The sequence below is a fragment of the Microtus pennsylvanicus genome, chromosome 6 (genome assembly GCF_037038515.1).
Source record: "Microtus pennsylvanicus isolate mMicPen1 chromosome 6, mMicPen1.hap1, whole genome shotgun sequence".
In the NCBI taxonomy this organism is placed as follows: Eukaryota; Metazoa; Chordata; class Mammalia; order Rodentia; family Cricetidae; genus Microtus; species Microtus pennsylvanicus.
In genome coordinates this window covers 75,071,020-75,088,432 of record NC_134584.1, presented here as the reverse complement: position 1 = coordinate 75,088,432, position 17,413 = coordinate 75,071,020, and the positions used below count along the sequence as shown (strand labels likewise).

Genomic DNA, 17,413 nt, shown 5'->3' with positions numbered 1-17,413 from the left:
AGAAATTCTGTGCGTTTTCCATGCTGCATAGAAGGAAAATTCCCCAGAGCCAAGTTCAGTGGTTCTCAGGCACAACACGAGAGCTGTCTGCACGGTGGGAGGATGAGCCACTTGGAACTGGTCGTGATTTAAGTGATACTAGACTCCAGCCTGGCTCTGCCACTAATGTCCCAGGCTTCCATATGTGACCTCACTTTTTAATTTCTCAGTTTTTCACTGTAGCATGACTAATAAGAACCCAGAGACAGATATTGGGATCAACCTGAAGATCAGAAAACCAAAGTAGCCAGTCACTGGCTGTTGCCTATACCTCAGTCCAAATTGGCAATCCTTCCTTCAGGAATCCTCAGAATGAAACTGACTTGAGGACTGTCTCCTCCCATCTTATATTCCATCATTACATTAAAAAACAGGAAGTTAGGAAGGAGATGTAATAAAGGGAATGTGGACTGATTTGAGGGAAAAATGGAGTAGATATGACCATAGTTCATTGTATACATGTATGAATGTATGCAATATGTAAAGAGTTCCCTAGAAGAGGTGTCTGCACTTAGCTCCTTTATGCCTCACCCCTGTCTCTTACATCCTAAACTCTTCTTTCCCTGGCCCTCTCTCCCCTCTGGATATGAATACAAAGATTATTTCCCAGATCTCCTCAAAGTTTCATAAAAACATGACTTCAAAGTGATTGCAACTAAAGATCTCATTCCATGTCCTATGGTCATTTGAAGTTACAGAAACTCTCCATTCCTCATGGCCTTCCTTTGTTTCATTATTTCAGTCTCATTGATTCTCTTCAGTCTCTAGCTAACCCTGCTAACCCTACCCAGGTTCTTATTTTTCTATTCATAAAATGCTGATTTTATTAGAGTTTTCCTCTGGGAAGGTAGATGAAATTTTATTGGTACATGATGTTAAATGGTCTGAGGACCCAGATGCACCTGAACGTTTTTCTGTTATTCATCCCCATTCAATGAACTGCCTGAAGAAGGGAAGATGTGGGAAAAATGTCACTTCACTCTGAGCAAGTCAGTGTGTATTTATCATAGTGCACACTTTGGACAAACTTGGTTTGACCTGGTTGCCTCAAGTTTGAGCATAGGTGACTCATATCTTTTGTCTCTGTTCTAGATTAGCTACAATATTGCCCCTTGGAGAGGTTTGTGTAATGGAACTTCATCCTCACATGATAGTGCTATTTTGGAGGTCCTGGAAGTCTTAGGGGGTAGGGTCTAGCTAGGAGAAATAGGTCATTGAGAATGAGTTCTTGGGCAAAATGTTCCTGGCCTGTTGGAGCCCACAGTTTTGAATCCATTCTCTTTGACTAAAGGTCAGAAAATTCAAACTTATTCTTGCCCCTCAAGGAGAAAAAACAGGATGTTTGGCCAAAGGTGTAGCTACTGAATGTCTTGCTACTTAATGGCTAAAGACATAGGGTATGGTTATTAGGTGTTTTGAGATCTTAGGAGGTAATTACACTTGCTTGTTTCTTGTATCATGGGAAGGAAGTCTTTTGCTCTTCCCTTTAGATTGGGGTATATAATGACTATGAATAAAAAACATGAGGCAGATACAGAATCACTGAAAGCCCTCCAGATTCTATCTTCTGTCTCTTGTCTATTTCCTTCCTCAATCCTCACTCCCTTTTTTAGGAATGTGTGAATAAGTCAGACCAGACCCAAAAATGGTGCCTGTATCTGGGACCTGAAAATGGGGTAAAGTGAAAGACACCACAGGTGAAAATGAACACTCAGGCAATAATGAAGTAGAAGTGCAGTGCATAACTTGGGGCAAAATCGTAAACATGGGGCAGGGTTATAGTAGTCAGATGTTTGTACATTTGCTTAAAGATATTTTAAAAGCCAGAGGAGCTAAAGTAGAACAGAAACAAATACAGAAAATTTTGGAATTTGTATAGTAGGTGTGCCCTTGATTTACCTGGGATAGTTTAGATTTTCACTGAAAGAGAGAGAGGGGGGAGGGAGGGAGGGAGGGAGGGAGAGGGAGAGGGAGGCAGAGAGAGAGAGAGAGAGAGAGAGAGAGAGAGAGAGAGAGAGAGAGAGAGAGAAAGTTTTCTCACAAAGAAACCTCCATTTCCCTCCTCTGCATTGGTTGTACAGTGCTGGGTCAGGGCTTCCAAGTGGTGGCCCTACTCCACTTGACCATATGCCTACATTGAGGGGCCCGTATGGGTAGATCAGTGGCCTCTAACATAAGAGGATATACAAGTTGCCCAACAGTTAGTGTATGGACAACTAGAGAGTTACCATATTGTACCCTCTAATTCCCCCTGGAATTTTCGTGATTAAAAAGAAATCTGAAAAATGGAGATTAATACAAGATTTAAGAAAAGTTAATGAGGCCATACAGCTAACGAGAACTTTGCAGCCTGGACTGCCTTCTACAGTCAAACCACAGGATACCTGTAAAATAATTTTATATTTAAAGAATTGTTTTCATACTATCCCTTTGGCTCCCCAAGATTGTCAAAGATTTGCATTTAGCATTCCTTCAGTTAATTTCAAGGAACCCACGGGGAAATACCATTGGAAGGTTTGGCTCAGGGTACAGCCAATAGTGCTACATTGTGTCAGAAATTTGTGGTTCAGGCTATAGAAAATATTAGAGATCAATTTCCACATGTTTATATTATTCATTGTATGAATGATATTTCACTTGACTATAAAAATGAAGGAGTTTTGTTTGTAACATATGGACAGTTTCAGCAGAGCCTTGCCCATGCAGGGTTAGATTTTGCCCCAGAGAAAGTGCAAAGACAGCTGCCTTTCCATTATTTGTGACATACGTTGCATCCTAAAGAAACTAAGCCTCAGAAATTGGAAATTAGGAAAGATAGCTTACAAACATTGAGTGATCTTCAGAAATTATTGCGAGATATTCAATGTCTATGGCCCTATTTGAAGTTGTTTATGGGAGATCTTGAGTCCCCCAATAAGATTCTTAAGAAGAGTAGTGATCCTAGTTTCCCCAGGCATATTACAAATGGTGCTAAATATCGCTGGCTCATAAGAAGTGTAGCATGAATAATATAAACCCAGAGACAGATTTTGGGTTTTGTAGCATGAATAATAAAAACCCAGAGACAGATACTAGGATCCAATCTGAAGATCAGAAAGGCAAAGCAGCCAGTCACTGGATCTTACCTCTACCTGAGACCAAAATGGTGATCCTGCCTCTACAAATCCTCAGAATAAGGCTGACCTGAGATCTTTCTCCTCCTGTCTTATATTTCTCTCTAGTGCTGGGATTAAAGACATGGACCACTACTTCCAAGTCTCTATGGCTAACTAGTGTGTTTACTTTCTTTGTGGCAAAAGTAAGTCACTGGGCAAGAAAATACCCCTGCCTTGACTTCTGACAATATGCTGTCCTAACTGGACAAGCAGGACACAAAAGTGAGTGACTGTAGAACCTTGTCAATATAAGGTGGAAAAGTTCTTCAAAATTCCTGCTTCATTGGAAAGCCTGTCATGTATCTTAGGCCTTCATGCTGAAGATGGATTCCCGAATGTTGCAGAAGAACTTTGGTAGTAGCCATAGCTTTTTCCCCCTGTGGAAACAAAAGCAAAACCCCTTCATTTTCTTAGAGCTTTTTCTGAACCCAATGCAGTTGCCCATTGAAAACCAGAATAGTTATCAATGGTATGGTATACATATTTTAGTTTTCTAAATTCTATAAAATGGAGCACATCCATCTGCCAGATTTCATTTCTTTGAGTACCCTTTGGGTTACTTCCTGCAGGTAGTGGTATTTGGTTGTATATACAACAAGTAGAACATTTCCTTATAATTTCCTTGGCTTGATGCCACATGAAGGAAAAGTCTTTTTTTTTTAAACCTTTACTATTAACATGATGAGTTTTTTTAAATAAAATTCTGAGGCCTCTAGCACATTTTCAATCAATAATTGATTGTTATCTGTATTACCTTGTGCTAGAGGATTTGGCATAGACATATGGGATTATGTATATGGGATGATTCTATTTCTGATTATAACTTGTAACTGAATAAATAATAAAGTCACTTAGGTATCATCTGGTAAAAATCCAGCGTTTTCAATATGCAAAATAACTCTTTCTGCACATTGTGATTTGGAAACTATGTTAAGAGATTCTTTAAAATAAATTGGTACCATGAGAATAGCATATAATTCTGAATTTGAGCAGAATCATAAAGGCTTAGATCTACTTTACTGAATTTTTCTGATTTGTATCTTGCCAGACCTGATTCATTTTCAATAGTATAGAATGTAGGGGCTCTAGATATTGGTGTTTCCCATACACTGTGAGGAAGGATACAATTAGTTCTCTTTACAAGTTGAATTATCTTTCTTTTGGGATATTTGTTATTACTTTCTCCCCCAAAATTACTACAGGCTCTTTTCTGCCCATAATTTGTCAATTTCTTCATTAGTGAATGGCACTGCAATCAATGATTCCCAGCTTCTTGAGAGACCTTCTGCACCAATTTACCAGACCTTGTGAGTTTTAATTATTCTGGATATGACCAAGGAACACCTACTGAGTGATTGGCCATTTTATCCACACTTTGTCTTGGGATGTGAAGGTCACTTTTGCCAGTATAGTGTTCATCTGCTGTTGAAATTGAAGTCCAAGAGAACACATGCCTCAGAAATTTCCCCTTTGTGGGAAAGAGACTCCTTGGAACAATCACTTATGGAGGTGAAGTGTGGCTAAAGCCCCTCTTCAGTATACTGTCACTAGAATTCAGAAATATCTGGTAGACTTGTCAAAAAACCAAATTGGAGGTACTGAAGAAACCCCTCTCAAACTGTTGAGGAGGAGTGATAAAAAGGTTTTGCTGTTGGTATTCAGTACTTTGGGACTGGAATAACTCAAACATATATTTGAATGTTGATAGCAGCAATACATTGGATTTTAGGAGAGGGAAAAGACTCATACCTCGCCTACCATAAAAACATTTCCCTTGATTGAATCTAAGTCATGAGAATTATAATTTAACCAATGTGTGTTGATTGTTAATAATCAAACTAGGATTATGGTACTTGTATTGTTTGTAACCCCTTCTTTCACTATGAAAGAGTTAATGGATGGAAAAAGTTAGAACTCCTCATATAAGAGGAATTTGACATGATGCCAATCAGTCCTTAGATTTGATTTGGCTAAAAAAGACAAATTTGGATTCTTATGCAACTAAAACTGCTGAAGATATCCTGGACCAATTTGTATAGTCATCCCTTACTCCTTTATTAGGGGATATTATAGTTATAGGCACATGTATATGGCCAGGCATTATTTGCTTCCCTATGATTATCAAGTTTCTTGTGAAGTCTCAATGGAAAGTTGGCTCAGAGGTGCATGGCATCAAGCTATGTACCATCCCTTAACCTTTGATAAACAGAGAGTGATAGTCAGCAATGGGTAAGATCTTTTTGCCTCCAGTCAACCTAGGAAAGGACATGCATGATTGAATGTGTGTACCAATGATGGGTACATCTGGAAGGTTGAAAAAGATAACCTAAGGCAGGCACAGTCCTCTCTCCTATGGTAGAAGCATAGACATTCAAAAACAATTTAAAAGGGGGGAATTGTCAGAGCCCACAGTTTTGAATCCATTCCATCTTGACTAAATGTCAGAGAGTTCAAACCTACTCTTGTGTCTCAAGGACAAATAAAAGAATGCTTGGCCAAAGGTGTGGCTACTGGGTGTCTTGCTACTCAATGACCAGACAACAGGATATTTGACTTAGAGCACAGTTTCTTGGTGTTTTGAGATATAAGGAAGTAATTGCACTTGTTTTTTCCTTGTATCATGGGAGGGAAGTCTTCCCCCACCCAGTTTGATTTTGTGTGTAAGGATTGGGTATGTAAGGATTATGACTTCCCTCAATGATGAACTATGACCACAAAGTATAAGTCAAATAAACCCTTTTCTCTCATATGTTACTTCGGGCCACATTGTTTTGTTTTTCCTTTTTTAATAAATAAAAGCAAAGAAAATAGATTATTTTCTTATATAATATATCCTTATTATAGTTTTCTCTCCCTATATGCTTCCCAGTTCCTCTACATAATCCAGAGGATCCACCCCTTTCTGTTTCTCATTAGAAAAGAACAGGTTTCTAGGAAGTAACAACCAAACATAACTAAAGAAAATGTCAGTTGAAACCAAAACTATCATATTAAAGTTGGATATGGCAATCCAACAGGAATAAAAGAATCCCAAGAGCAGAAACAAGAGTCTGAGACACTCATTCTCGTAATCAGAATACCTTTCCAGACCAGAAACTAGAACATAGGGGTGAGAGCTTCATGTAGGCACCAACTGGACTTATCTATGTTCAATGAGAGGTGTCAGTTTACAGAGAGCAACCCTTTGTCTTAGCAACATTCTGGGTTGTTTGGGGATTTTCAAGGGACCCCCATGGCCAACAACTCAATTAAATGCAGCCTTGTTCCACCACCAGAAGTCTTGTCTGATTTCAAGAGATGGTCATTTGAGACTCCGTATCCTTCATTACTAGGAGTCTTCATTAGAGTTACCTTCTAGGATGGCCACAGTGTTTTATAACAGCAACTTGTCTTGGCAAGGTTGGATAGTCATTTTTGCTTTTATCCTAATTGTCCAGCTTGGACACTGTACATTTTGTTACTAGTCCATACAGCGAGAGTTCTTTGCCCAAAGTCCAGTTTTGCCAAGAAGAAAACAAGCTGCAAGTAGAGTGTCTTTGGTGCTCAACCTTCTCTCAGGAACAGATCGGTGTTGCCAAGAGCAATTGTGTTTTACATTAACAGAATCCTGAATTATTTAAATGTCATATTCTACAGTTCTTTGAAGTAGATTTATATCTATGAAGAATACAATCTTTATGCATCTAAAGAACCCAACTAGTCTAACTATAAGTGTGACAAACATGGGTGACTATTGACCTATAACGCTTAATATCCATATAGCTTAAAGGCTAAGGCTTCACATTAAAAATTAAACAATCTTTAAACAGTTATGCAGCAAGTGAGGACAATGACCTCAAATTGTAAGCAATATATATATGTATGTATGTATATATATATATTATATATACATATATATGTATCTTTATCAAAGGTAGAAATGTACAGTGTAATGTGATAAATATATCCTGAAATTGCTTCAATATACCAAGTCTCTTAAGCAGAGGTAGAAAGATGCATGCATACAAAATGACAAAATAATTTTGCACAGGTGCACAAATATTATAAACAAAATAGAAGCATATTCAATATAACAAATATAATTTGAATTTATATCAATATACAAATATCTGTATCAATGTAAGTTATCTAAAACTAATAGCTCACAAGTAGATACACTATTATCCCATCCCATTCATCCCACCCCTTTTTTCAAGAGAGATCACTGAGCCTACTTCATTTCCACCCCAACCCTATACCGTTATAATCAACCCCTAATAGATGTCCCTAAACCTGAGGACAAACTTTGTTGGATGAGGTAATGTCATTTTCCAGAATTACTTCCAGCAGTCATGGGGGCAATACTATTTCAATGGAATCCTGTAAAAACTAAAATGATGGTTAAGTTTCAAGATTACTGTTGGGTATAATTGGAGGTAGTCTGTGAGTAGTCAGTAGGGTTTTTATGAAGTTCTTATTTGAAGTTCAGGACAGAATGTTCTAAGAAGGTGAATCATCTCAACTAGCCAAGTTGTAACACAAAACTGATCTTAGAGAGATGCTATCAGCTTATGGCATTATATCAACCAGGTGGAATTGTTGTGAAGCCCCATCTTCTTGGAGACTTCAAACATTACGGTAAGAAACTTATTATTCATTGTGGAAAACTTAAACATTATCCATATCAAAAGAGAAAGTTTGAATTTCTATAGAAATATAGAAGGTACCATGAAGTCAAAAATAGGTATGGGGAGAAGTAAACAATTTGAAAAATAGTCCCTAGATTTTATTTTCCTTCTGTCCCATACCAGGTGTCTTCTAATATGAGACAAAACCTCTGAATTTTTCTTTTTACAACATGCTTGGATTTAGAGGAAAGCCACAGTCCAACTCCAAAGCCAGCTTTGATTTTTTATGAGTTGTAACTATCATTATATGTACAGTTAGGTAGTGAGATTTTACCCTCCAGAGGATATTGGTATTATAAGTCAAATTTTTCTTTGCTTGGTGATTCTTTCTGGACAGCTATCTTTTCTTCTTTAGGCATCTAGTTGCCCAATGTCTCTTGACTTTTCAGATTGGTATCTTCCTGCAAAAACAAGAACAGAACCCTGTCCCAACACTTATGAGGTTTCCTTAAAACCTATAGTATTTTTATCTCTGTGGATGGGCAGTCGCTTCTCTTTACTAAGAAATTTCTCCTTTGCAAACCAAATTTTGATTAATTTTGGTGGTATTCATAGCTTTGCTTCTCCTGTGGAAACAAGAGTGAAACCCCTTTGCCAATGTAGCACATCTCCTGGTTTCCATTCTGAGGTTAACAATCCTTGAAATATATTGGATGATTAATTTTGAAGTTTTTTCTGTTATCCAAAGTCTCTTTGCTGTCATTGTTCCTTTCTCATTAGCATTAAGAAAATTCAGAGTTAATAATGCATTCTACAGTCTATTTCCATGGGTCTTTTTCATCCCTTTCTGCTAACATATCTTTTATAGTTTTATTTGATCTTTCTATAACTGCTTGACCTGTAGGATTGTTTGGTATACCTGTAATGTGCTCTATATTATAATAAGCAAAAGCTGCTTAATTTTCTTAGAGACATATGATGGAACATTGTCTGTCTCTATTTGTGCAGGTATACCCGTGATGGCCATAACTTCTAGTAGATATGTGATTACTGAATCAACCTTTTCTGAACTCAAAGCAGTTGCCTGTCAAAAATCTGAATAGTTATAGTGTGATGACCATATTTTAATTTTCAAAATTCTACAAAATGGAATATATCCATCTGCCAGATTTTATTCTTTTGAGTACCCTTTGGGTTACTTCCTGCAGGTGGTGGTCTTTGGTGGTATAAAGAACAAGTAGGACATTTTCTTATAATATTCTTAGTTTGTTGTCATGTAATGGAAAAGTCATTTTTTAAACCTTTGCTATGGACATATTTTCTTGTGAAATTCTGAGGCCTTCAGTACATTTCTAATCAATAATTGATCAATTTCTGCATTTCCTTGCCCTAGAGGACCTGGCAGACCTATATGGGATTGAATGTATGGGCACCAAATTGTATTTATATCAAAAAATTCCACAATAGTCCAGAATAGAGTATAACAAAGATTTATTTATTTGGGGATAAACTCACAGTAAGGGTAGTGATCTACAGTCCTTTGCATACACTGGGACCTGGAACTGAATCCAGCAGAAAAAAACAAGCCCATTCATGCTTTTGATCACACCCAAAGTGGGCTGGTATCACAAAGGCTGAAGGAGTTCTCACAACCCCTACTTAAATCTAGTTCTTTTTTTAGAGTAACATAATAAGACTTCACCATATTAACCTTCTGAAGTGAGGCCATATAACATTCTTCACATAATTCAGTGTGAAACTTGGGTCCTACAGTGATATGAAACAGAAATTCCAGCTGATGCAACAGACACGCTGCATAACTCGGAAATAAATGCTTTGAGAGGCCTCTTTGATCTTTTGGAATGTTTACTACTGAAGCATAAATTGGTTAAGTCTATTTGCTTACCTGAGAGCAGCACAGGGTCTGAGAAACAGTTATTTCAGTCAAGTCTTTTGACTGTAGAGAGCTAGGAAACCTGGAAATGCCCATGTGCATTATTTCTCAACATGCAGTGATGACACCCACTTTAAATTGCCAGTTAGTGTTTTCAACTCTGGCCAATCAGACTACTCTTATCTTGTAAAACCTATTAGTCCATTTTTGCTGTTATAGCAGAACACCCGAGGTCACATTATTCATAAAGAACCTAGATTATTTTCTACTCTTTTATTTTATTTTATTTATTTATTTTTGCTTCAGCTGCTGTTTATTGACACTCAGGTGGGCACTATAGTAACAGGCCTGGAGATGCTGCACAGTAGAATGGGAGGTGCAGGGTGTGACCGCAGTGACAGCTGAGAAGTGCACAAGGAGCAGCGGGAGAGGCCAAAGCTGTTGCGGAAGCAAGTCCGGCCGGGGGCCAGAGGTTATTATCTACACAGGAACCTGGGCCCCCATGCCTTAAGCCCGTACTTTTGCTGTCTTTTGACTCCAGGCCAGGGCTGGGAGTTCTCTGGGCAACTTTCTACAGGAGCAAAGTACACAGAGATGTTTCTGCCTCTTTGTGATAAAGCCAGAGGGTTTCTAATTCTGCATTCCTCTGTCTCCCTTGGCTTGGGTAGGGCCATATGATAGACAGACAGCTGGGCTCTATTACATGTTTCAGCGACAGTAATTTTCCCGGGCTAGAAGAGGGGCGCCAGAGGGCCATCAAGGCACAGGCACTACATGCATGGTGTTGGTGAAGCCAGAGCCAGGGCTCCACGCAGTCAGCACAATGACCACATCTCCCTTCTTGAAGAAGCTTCTAGCCTTGCCAACATTCATGGCCAAATTCACACGGAGGTCTACATCCTCAGCCCAGGCATCCTGCACTGCATCCTTACACAGCACAGGGAAGATGTCACGGTACAAATGGGCCTGGCGAGCTGTCTGGGGATTGTGCGTCACAGCAATGCTGGGCGCATGCGGGCGGTACCTGGCCACCTGGTGAGCACGATAATGGCCCCACTGCAGCACTTGAAGAAGGCCTCCACAGCACCCACAGCAGCAGCTTCTGTGGGGTGGCTGGTAATAGGCGCCAGATGGCGGAGTTCCTGGAATAACTGCAGGTGGTAGATGGCGACCTCTGCCTCACCGGCAATCAGGTGCTGCATGAGAACTGTCTCTAGAGAGTAGTCCGCTTTGGCGGTTTCTCCTGACAGCATGATGCAGTCTGCTCCATCTAGGACCGCATTGGCCACATCACTGCCTTCAGCACGGGTGGGGAGGGGCTTCTTGATCATGCTCTCCAATATCTGTGTGGTGCAGATGACTGGCTTCCCAGCTCGGTTGCATTGTCCAATCATCATCTTCTGAGGCAGGAAGACCTTCTCTGCAGGAATCTCAATGCCCAAGTTCCCATGAGCCACCATGATCCCATCACTGGCCTCCAAAATTTCATCAAACCTGCGGACGCCTTCGTGGTTCTCAATTTTGCTGATGATCTTGATGTTCTTGCCCTTCTCTCCCAGGACCTTCCTAACCTCGTGCACATCAGCTGCCTTGTGGATGAAAGACGCAAACACCATGTCTACATCCTGTTTCACCCCAAACTTAAGGTCTTGGATGTCCTTTTCTGACATAGCAGGGAGGTCCACAGCGGCTCCGGAGAGGTTCACACCCTTCTTGCTGCCCAAGGAACCACTGTTCTCCACCTCTGTCACCAGGAAGTCAGCGCCTTTCTCCTTCACCTGCAGTGAAATGAGCCCATCCTCTATGTAGATCTTGCTACCCACTTCCACCACCTTACAGATTTTCTTATAGTCCAGTCACAGGGTGTTCTCGTCACACTTTTCCATGTAAGCAGTGTCCATGGTGATCTTCAGGGTAGCTCCCTTCTTCAGCTCCACTTCTGCAGTGCCACTCGCTGCCTTCGATGAGTCCAGATCTCAGGCCCCTTTGTGTCCATAGCCACAGCAACAGGCCGGTAAAGAATGCGATCAGAGGCGAAGCTTTCTGTGGCTGCACGCACGTTCTTGATAGTTTCTGCATGGTACTCATGAGTTCCATGAGAGAAATTGAGACGAGCCACGTTCATTCCTGACTTGAGCATCTCCACAGACCGGGAAGCAGGACCAATGGTACAAATGATGCCAGTGTTGTGGGCTGTGATGGGTGTGGAGTCAATGTCCAGGCAGCACATATGTTCCAAGAAGGTGTCATCCATGGCTGCATGCAGCTGCTGGGTTTGAATGAAGGCAGTCCCTGCTTTGCTGTGTGGTTTCGTCATGGTTCATGAGGTCCTCGGGTGTACTCCGGATCCTGCAGCGATACCCAAAGCAGACGACTGAAAGGTCAGGACGAGTTTCTGCTGTGCGGCTATTTCTACTCTTTAGTGGATGAAAAGTCCAAAAGCATCATGACTGCATCTGCTGAAGAACAGTCAAATCTCACAAGAATGTCAGATGATATGACACTGCAAGACAGAACAAGCCTGTGAGTGCTCAGGTCTCTCTTCTTATAAGCCACTCATCCCGTTATTAGGACACCATTCTTGTGACCTCATCCAACCCCAACTTCTCCCAAAGGCTACATCTCCAAATGCCATCAACAGATGAGCATGAGGATCAAGTTTCCAGCATTCCTATTTAGGTGATCCCGTCCCTGTACATTCTGCCCCCATCTCCTTGCTGATGTCTCACTGATTCTTTTACTTTTTACATAGTTACACTTGTGAGTTGCAGATGTATAAAATAAACTGATTATTAATAACCAACACCTGTGAGCATTATAGGCATCTAAAGTGCAACACATCAAAAAATTAACTCATGTCTCTTGCCAAATTGATACTGCTGTTTACATTCCTCATTTCAGTGATGCTACTGATTTAGCTGTCAACCAAGCACAAAACACAGCAATCATCCATATCCTTCTCTTCTTTCACCTCCATGTACAATCTGTCACTCTGTTCCAGGAATTCTCCTTCTGGAGCATCTTTAATTTCTATTCTACTACTACTACTTGATGGTTTCTTCTTATCATTTCTTGGCTGCAATATACTCCAGTCACCTCTAGCTTATTTTCCTGGAGAAAACTAACTCCACATCAATCAGGATTCTATTTCTAAAACATAATCAGGTCTGTCCAAATCCTTTCTTCAACATCTTTAGTGCCTCCCTTTACTCTAACTGTTCATACAACCCACACTGTCATTTTCTGACTGCCACAGGTGACTGTCCAGCCTCACCTTTTCCCAGTCTCCTTTGAGAACTGCATACAGACCCATAGAGTCTTTAGTGACCCCTCTCATCACAACAAAAAAATCAAATTCCTTTTGTCAGAGGTTGTCCACACACTCTAAGACTGGAATATTCTCCAGTGTCTTCTTTTCCTGGCCTTGGCCTTTTGTTTTCCCATCACTCAGTGCCAATGTCTTCAGGAAACCCTCTTCTCATCACGACTCCAGTGAGGCCCCATTGTCGCAATGTGTTCTAATGGCCTTGTTACATAGTAGACACACCTTCCTGAGCAGAAAGCCTTTGCAGATGGTGTCTCTTTTCCTCATTCTGTATTTTAAATCCAATTCAGTGAGAAAGACTATAACCTGCCCACAATTCCTTACTATCAGGGCTTTTGAGTCCAGTAAAATAGGTCATGAAAGCTGCCGTGGTGGGGGGTGGTCACCATGTTTTCATGGACCAGACATGGTTTTTCTGTATTTCGGTTCCAACTGTGTTAATATCTCTTCTGCTCTAACCATTTTTAACTCCATGAAACTCTTCTTCCAGAAGCTTCTGAATGCTTCATTAATTCATAGATTTATTCTTATCCTTCCCCCAAATCATTTATTATGAAGTTGATGTCACTGATCCTAGGCATGAGAATTTGAGGATCTAGAATCTAATAAAAACCTGGTATTACAAAACCCAACAGAGAAGTAAAGTTTTCCCAGAGAATAATTCATATGTAAGAGGATATAACAAAGAAAGCCTTGTCCTTATTAAATGTAACAACATGTATCTTAATTATTAATACCTTCACGCATGATTTCGTTACTTGATAATTTGAGTCAGCAAAGATGTTTGAAGTAGAAACAGAGTATTTGTAGTTCACAAAAATACAGAATTCGGTTAAATACTTATAAATAAATATATAAAAATATATTAACATAAACATCTTAGAGATAAAACACATTTTTTAATGCTTATTCTCACTCTGAAAGAGTGTCAAACATGGAACAAAAGCACCAAGACATTAGTGAACCTTGACTGTTACAACATTACAGGAACTTTGATCACAGAGGCGCCTGTTTCAGAATCCTTTTTTATAGGGTTAAGTGATTTGTCTGTGGTCGTACAGGTGGTCTAACTCATCAGTAATGCTCCTTTCAAGTGAGTGTGAAAGAGTAAATGGAAATAGTTTCCCACTTGGGAGACCTTTCCTGCTCTTCCCAAATTACTAAAAATCAACTGTGAAAATTTTCAACACTTTTTGAATTATTTTTCAAAGTCCTAGGTTGCTGTTGTTGGATGTGAGAGAGGATCTGATCATTGGGTCTGACCCCATGGGTGTGACATTTCTTCACAAATAGTCCTAAATCTCGAACTGTAGTTTTGCATGGGAAGAAGCTCAAAGCAACTTCAGGTCATAAGTCCATTCCCTGTTAGACGAATCAGAACTCTGAAGGGGAGCCCTGGGGTCTACAGGTTTTAAAATCACATGTTAAGACTCAGTTTAAGCTGGCGGGTAGTGGCGCATGCCTTTAATCCCAGCACTCTGGTGGCAGAGGAAGGCGGATCTCTCTGTGAATTCGAGGCCAGGCTGGTCTACAAGAGCTAGTTCCAGGACAGGCTCCAAAGCTACAGAGAAACCCTGTCTCAAAAAAAGAAACACAAAAAGAGAAGAAAGGAATCTCAGCCCAATGAACCAGTGTTTTCAATGTCATCATTCTCAGGAGGACACAGCAGACCTGGGTTCCTAACTTCCCTGGGATTATTGCACGCCCTGTTTCATCTTTTTGAGTCTCAGTGTCCTTACCTGTAAAACAATAGTCACCATCTTTGGATCATTCACCGGGAGAATATATAAAAAAGCTTTATGTTTGCCATGCAGTGAGGGACTCAGAGCACCAAGTGGGGTCCATTCCTTTGTTTAGAACTTGGTGTTTGCTTAAATAGGAACAGGGTCACTTCTCTTCTGTGGCATAAACTCTACAGAGGCAGTATGATATTAAAGGCAGACTATGGCTTTTTCAAATCCAGATTTTGTCAATAGGGATAATTCTGAGGATTCAACGACACTGTAATTCTAAACTGCCCCTCTTTTGGGTCCTGCATTTTTCAAGCACTTGGTAAATGGTCATTGCCGTCCTTATCCCTCCTGTGGCGCTCTCCATTACAGGACAGTCTTCTTCATCATAAAATGAAAGTAGCACTGTATTTAGCTAAGGGGTTTCTTTTGATTCTGATTCATGTTCTTCAGAATTTCTATTCATTAATTCTCCTTCTCAAGTGGTGTGTGTGTGTGTGTGTGTGTGCGTGCGCACTTTTTAAAGATATCTGGTCTTCAATTCTGCTTCTCCCTGATCTCAGCTCTGGTCTGATGATGCTAAGGAAAGGACGTATTTCTTTGTTAATTTTCTTTTTTCTAGAGCTCATAATTAAAATTTTTATAGATTTATGGCATACATCATGGCACTTTGGCATATATATGTATTGGAATGGCTAACTTATTTAACTTATAGGCATTCATTGGCTTAGATTCATTCATTTATTTATTTTTTTTGCAGAGAGGACATTTAGCATCTTCAAGTCATTTTTAAGTAGACAGCACATGGTTATTAGTTGTAGTCACTGTGTATACAACAGGTCTCATGAATTTATTTCTCCTGTGTATGAATTTTTGTTTCTTTGGAATAATAGCCCTTTCTCTGAGTTCCAGCTAACAACCATCCTACTTAATTATTTTATGAGTATAATAGTTTAGATTACAAATATGAGTGAGATCATGTAGTTCTTGTATTTTCATGCCTTGTTCATCTCATTTACCAATGTCTTCCAGGTTGCTCTATGATGTCACAAATGGTAGGATTTCATTTCTTTACAAGGTTCTCTGTCTGTCTGTCTGTCTGTCTGTCTGTCTGTCTGTCTGTCTGTCTGTCTCTCTCTCTCTCACACACACACACACAGAGGAGATTCTATTAATTATTAATGGGGTCAATTCCATTAATTCATTGGTAGATCTTTCGGTTGACCATTTCTTCACTGATGTGCTGCAAAGAACATAAGAATGCAGTTGTCTCTTAATGTACTAGTGTCATTTCCACACATAGGAATGAGGTCGTTCCTCATTTGCCTGAATCCTGATTTGCCCCTAAATAAATCTCTCTCTCTTTCAGTTCTGAGCTAGTGTGGGGTTTCTTTTAAGTGTCTAATCTCTCCATCATCACTTGGTGTCCAATGTGAGTTTAATCTACACACCCACCGGGCTGGAGGCTTAGTCCTTCCACAGCCTGTACAGATTTGCTTTTGCCTGAATTTTTTTTTTTAATTCCCCGACAAAACAGAGTTTGCAGTGAGGCAGCCTGAGAACAAGTAGAAGCGCTGTTTAGGAGCTAGTGTAGGATTATTTTGTAGCTTCCATTATCATTTGGCACCCAAAGTGGGACTTGAACCTGTGACTCTAGGATTAAGAGTCTCATGCTCTACTGACTGAGCTAAATGGGCGTCTCTTTATAATCTCCTTAGCTTATTGTCATGTAATAGAAAACTCTTTCATTAAACCTTTGCTATTGACATGATGTTTTTATGAAATTCTGAGGCCTACAACATGCTTCCAATTAATAATCGATCAATTTCTGCATTACCTTGTACTAGAGGACCTGGCAGACCCATATGGGATCAGATGTGTGTTATATACATAGGACAAAGTCTATTCCTAATTATGTCTTGCACCTAGATAAACAATGAAGTCAATTCTGTATCATCTGGTATAAATTTAGCATTTTCAATATGCATATTGTGAATCAGTAACTATAGTAAGAGGTTCTTTAAAATCCCTTAGCACCATAAGAATGCCATATAATTCTGCCTTCTGGACAGAATTATAAGGGCTTTGTTCCACCTTATTCAACTGTGCAAAAATATGGATCAGGGCCATCATCTAGGATCTTCTGTGGTGATGAAACTGTCATATAATCTGTTCCTTCCCTAAGGAAGTCTATAAATCTCACTGGGCTATTTGAGCACATGAATTGTATTTTGTGTGACCAAGTAACCAAGCTTTTAATTATAGTCTATTCTAATTAATTTAAATTTAATTTAGCTAAATGTGCTTACTAACACCATTGTACAAATCTTAGTGTGAAAAATCCCCATGTTTACCATGCAGAACTTCAGGAAGTCAAAGCATTGCAGGTACAGTTCACTTTCCCTACCACACTATATGCCTCCTCCATTCGAAGTCTCCTTTCTGCACCAGGCATAACCTCTCTTTTGAGCATAGTTCAACTTTCCCATGAACATTTATAGACTTGCACTCTATATTTATGCATTCATAAGCAAGATGATGTTTTCAAGGGTTGTTAACATTGTGCTTTATGTAACTTTCTACAGATTGTACCCTTTCACATAGGTACTGCCAGCTCACTGTTTTTGCCTTTGGTGTTCCATTCCCATTAATGAATATTTCAA

The 17,413-nt window shown here is 39.7% G+C and overlaps 1 pseudogene; it reads right to left on the bottom strand.

Moving 5' to 3' along the window:
* Nucleotides 1–10,428: 10,428 nt before the first annotated feature.
* On the bottom strand, nucleotides 10,429–12,095 carry LOC142852083 (pyruvate kinase PKM pseudogene; annotated as a pseudogene).
* Between the last annotated feature and the right edge of the window lie 5,318 nt (nucleotides 12,096–17,413).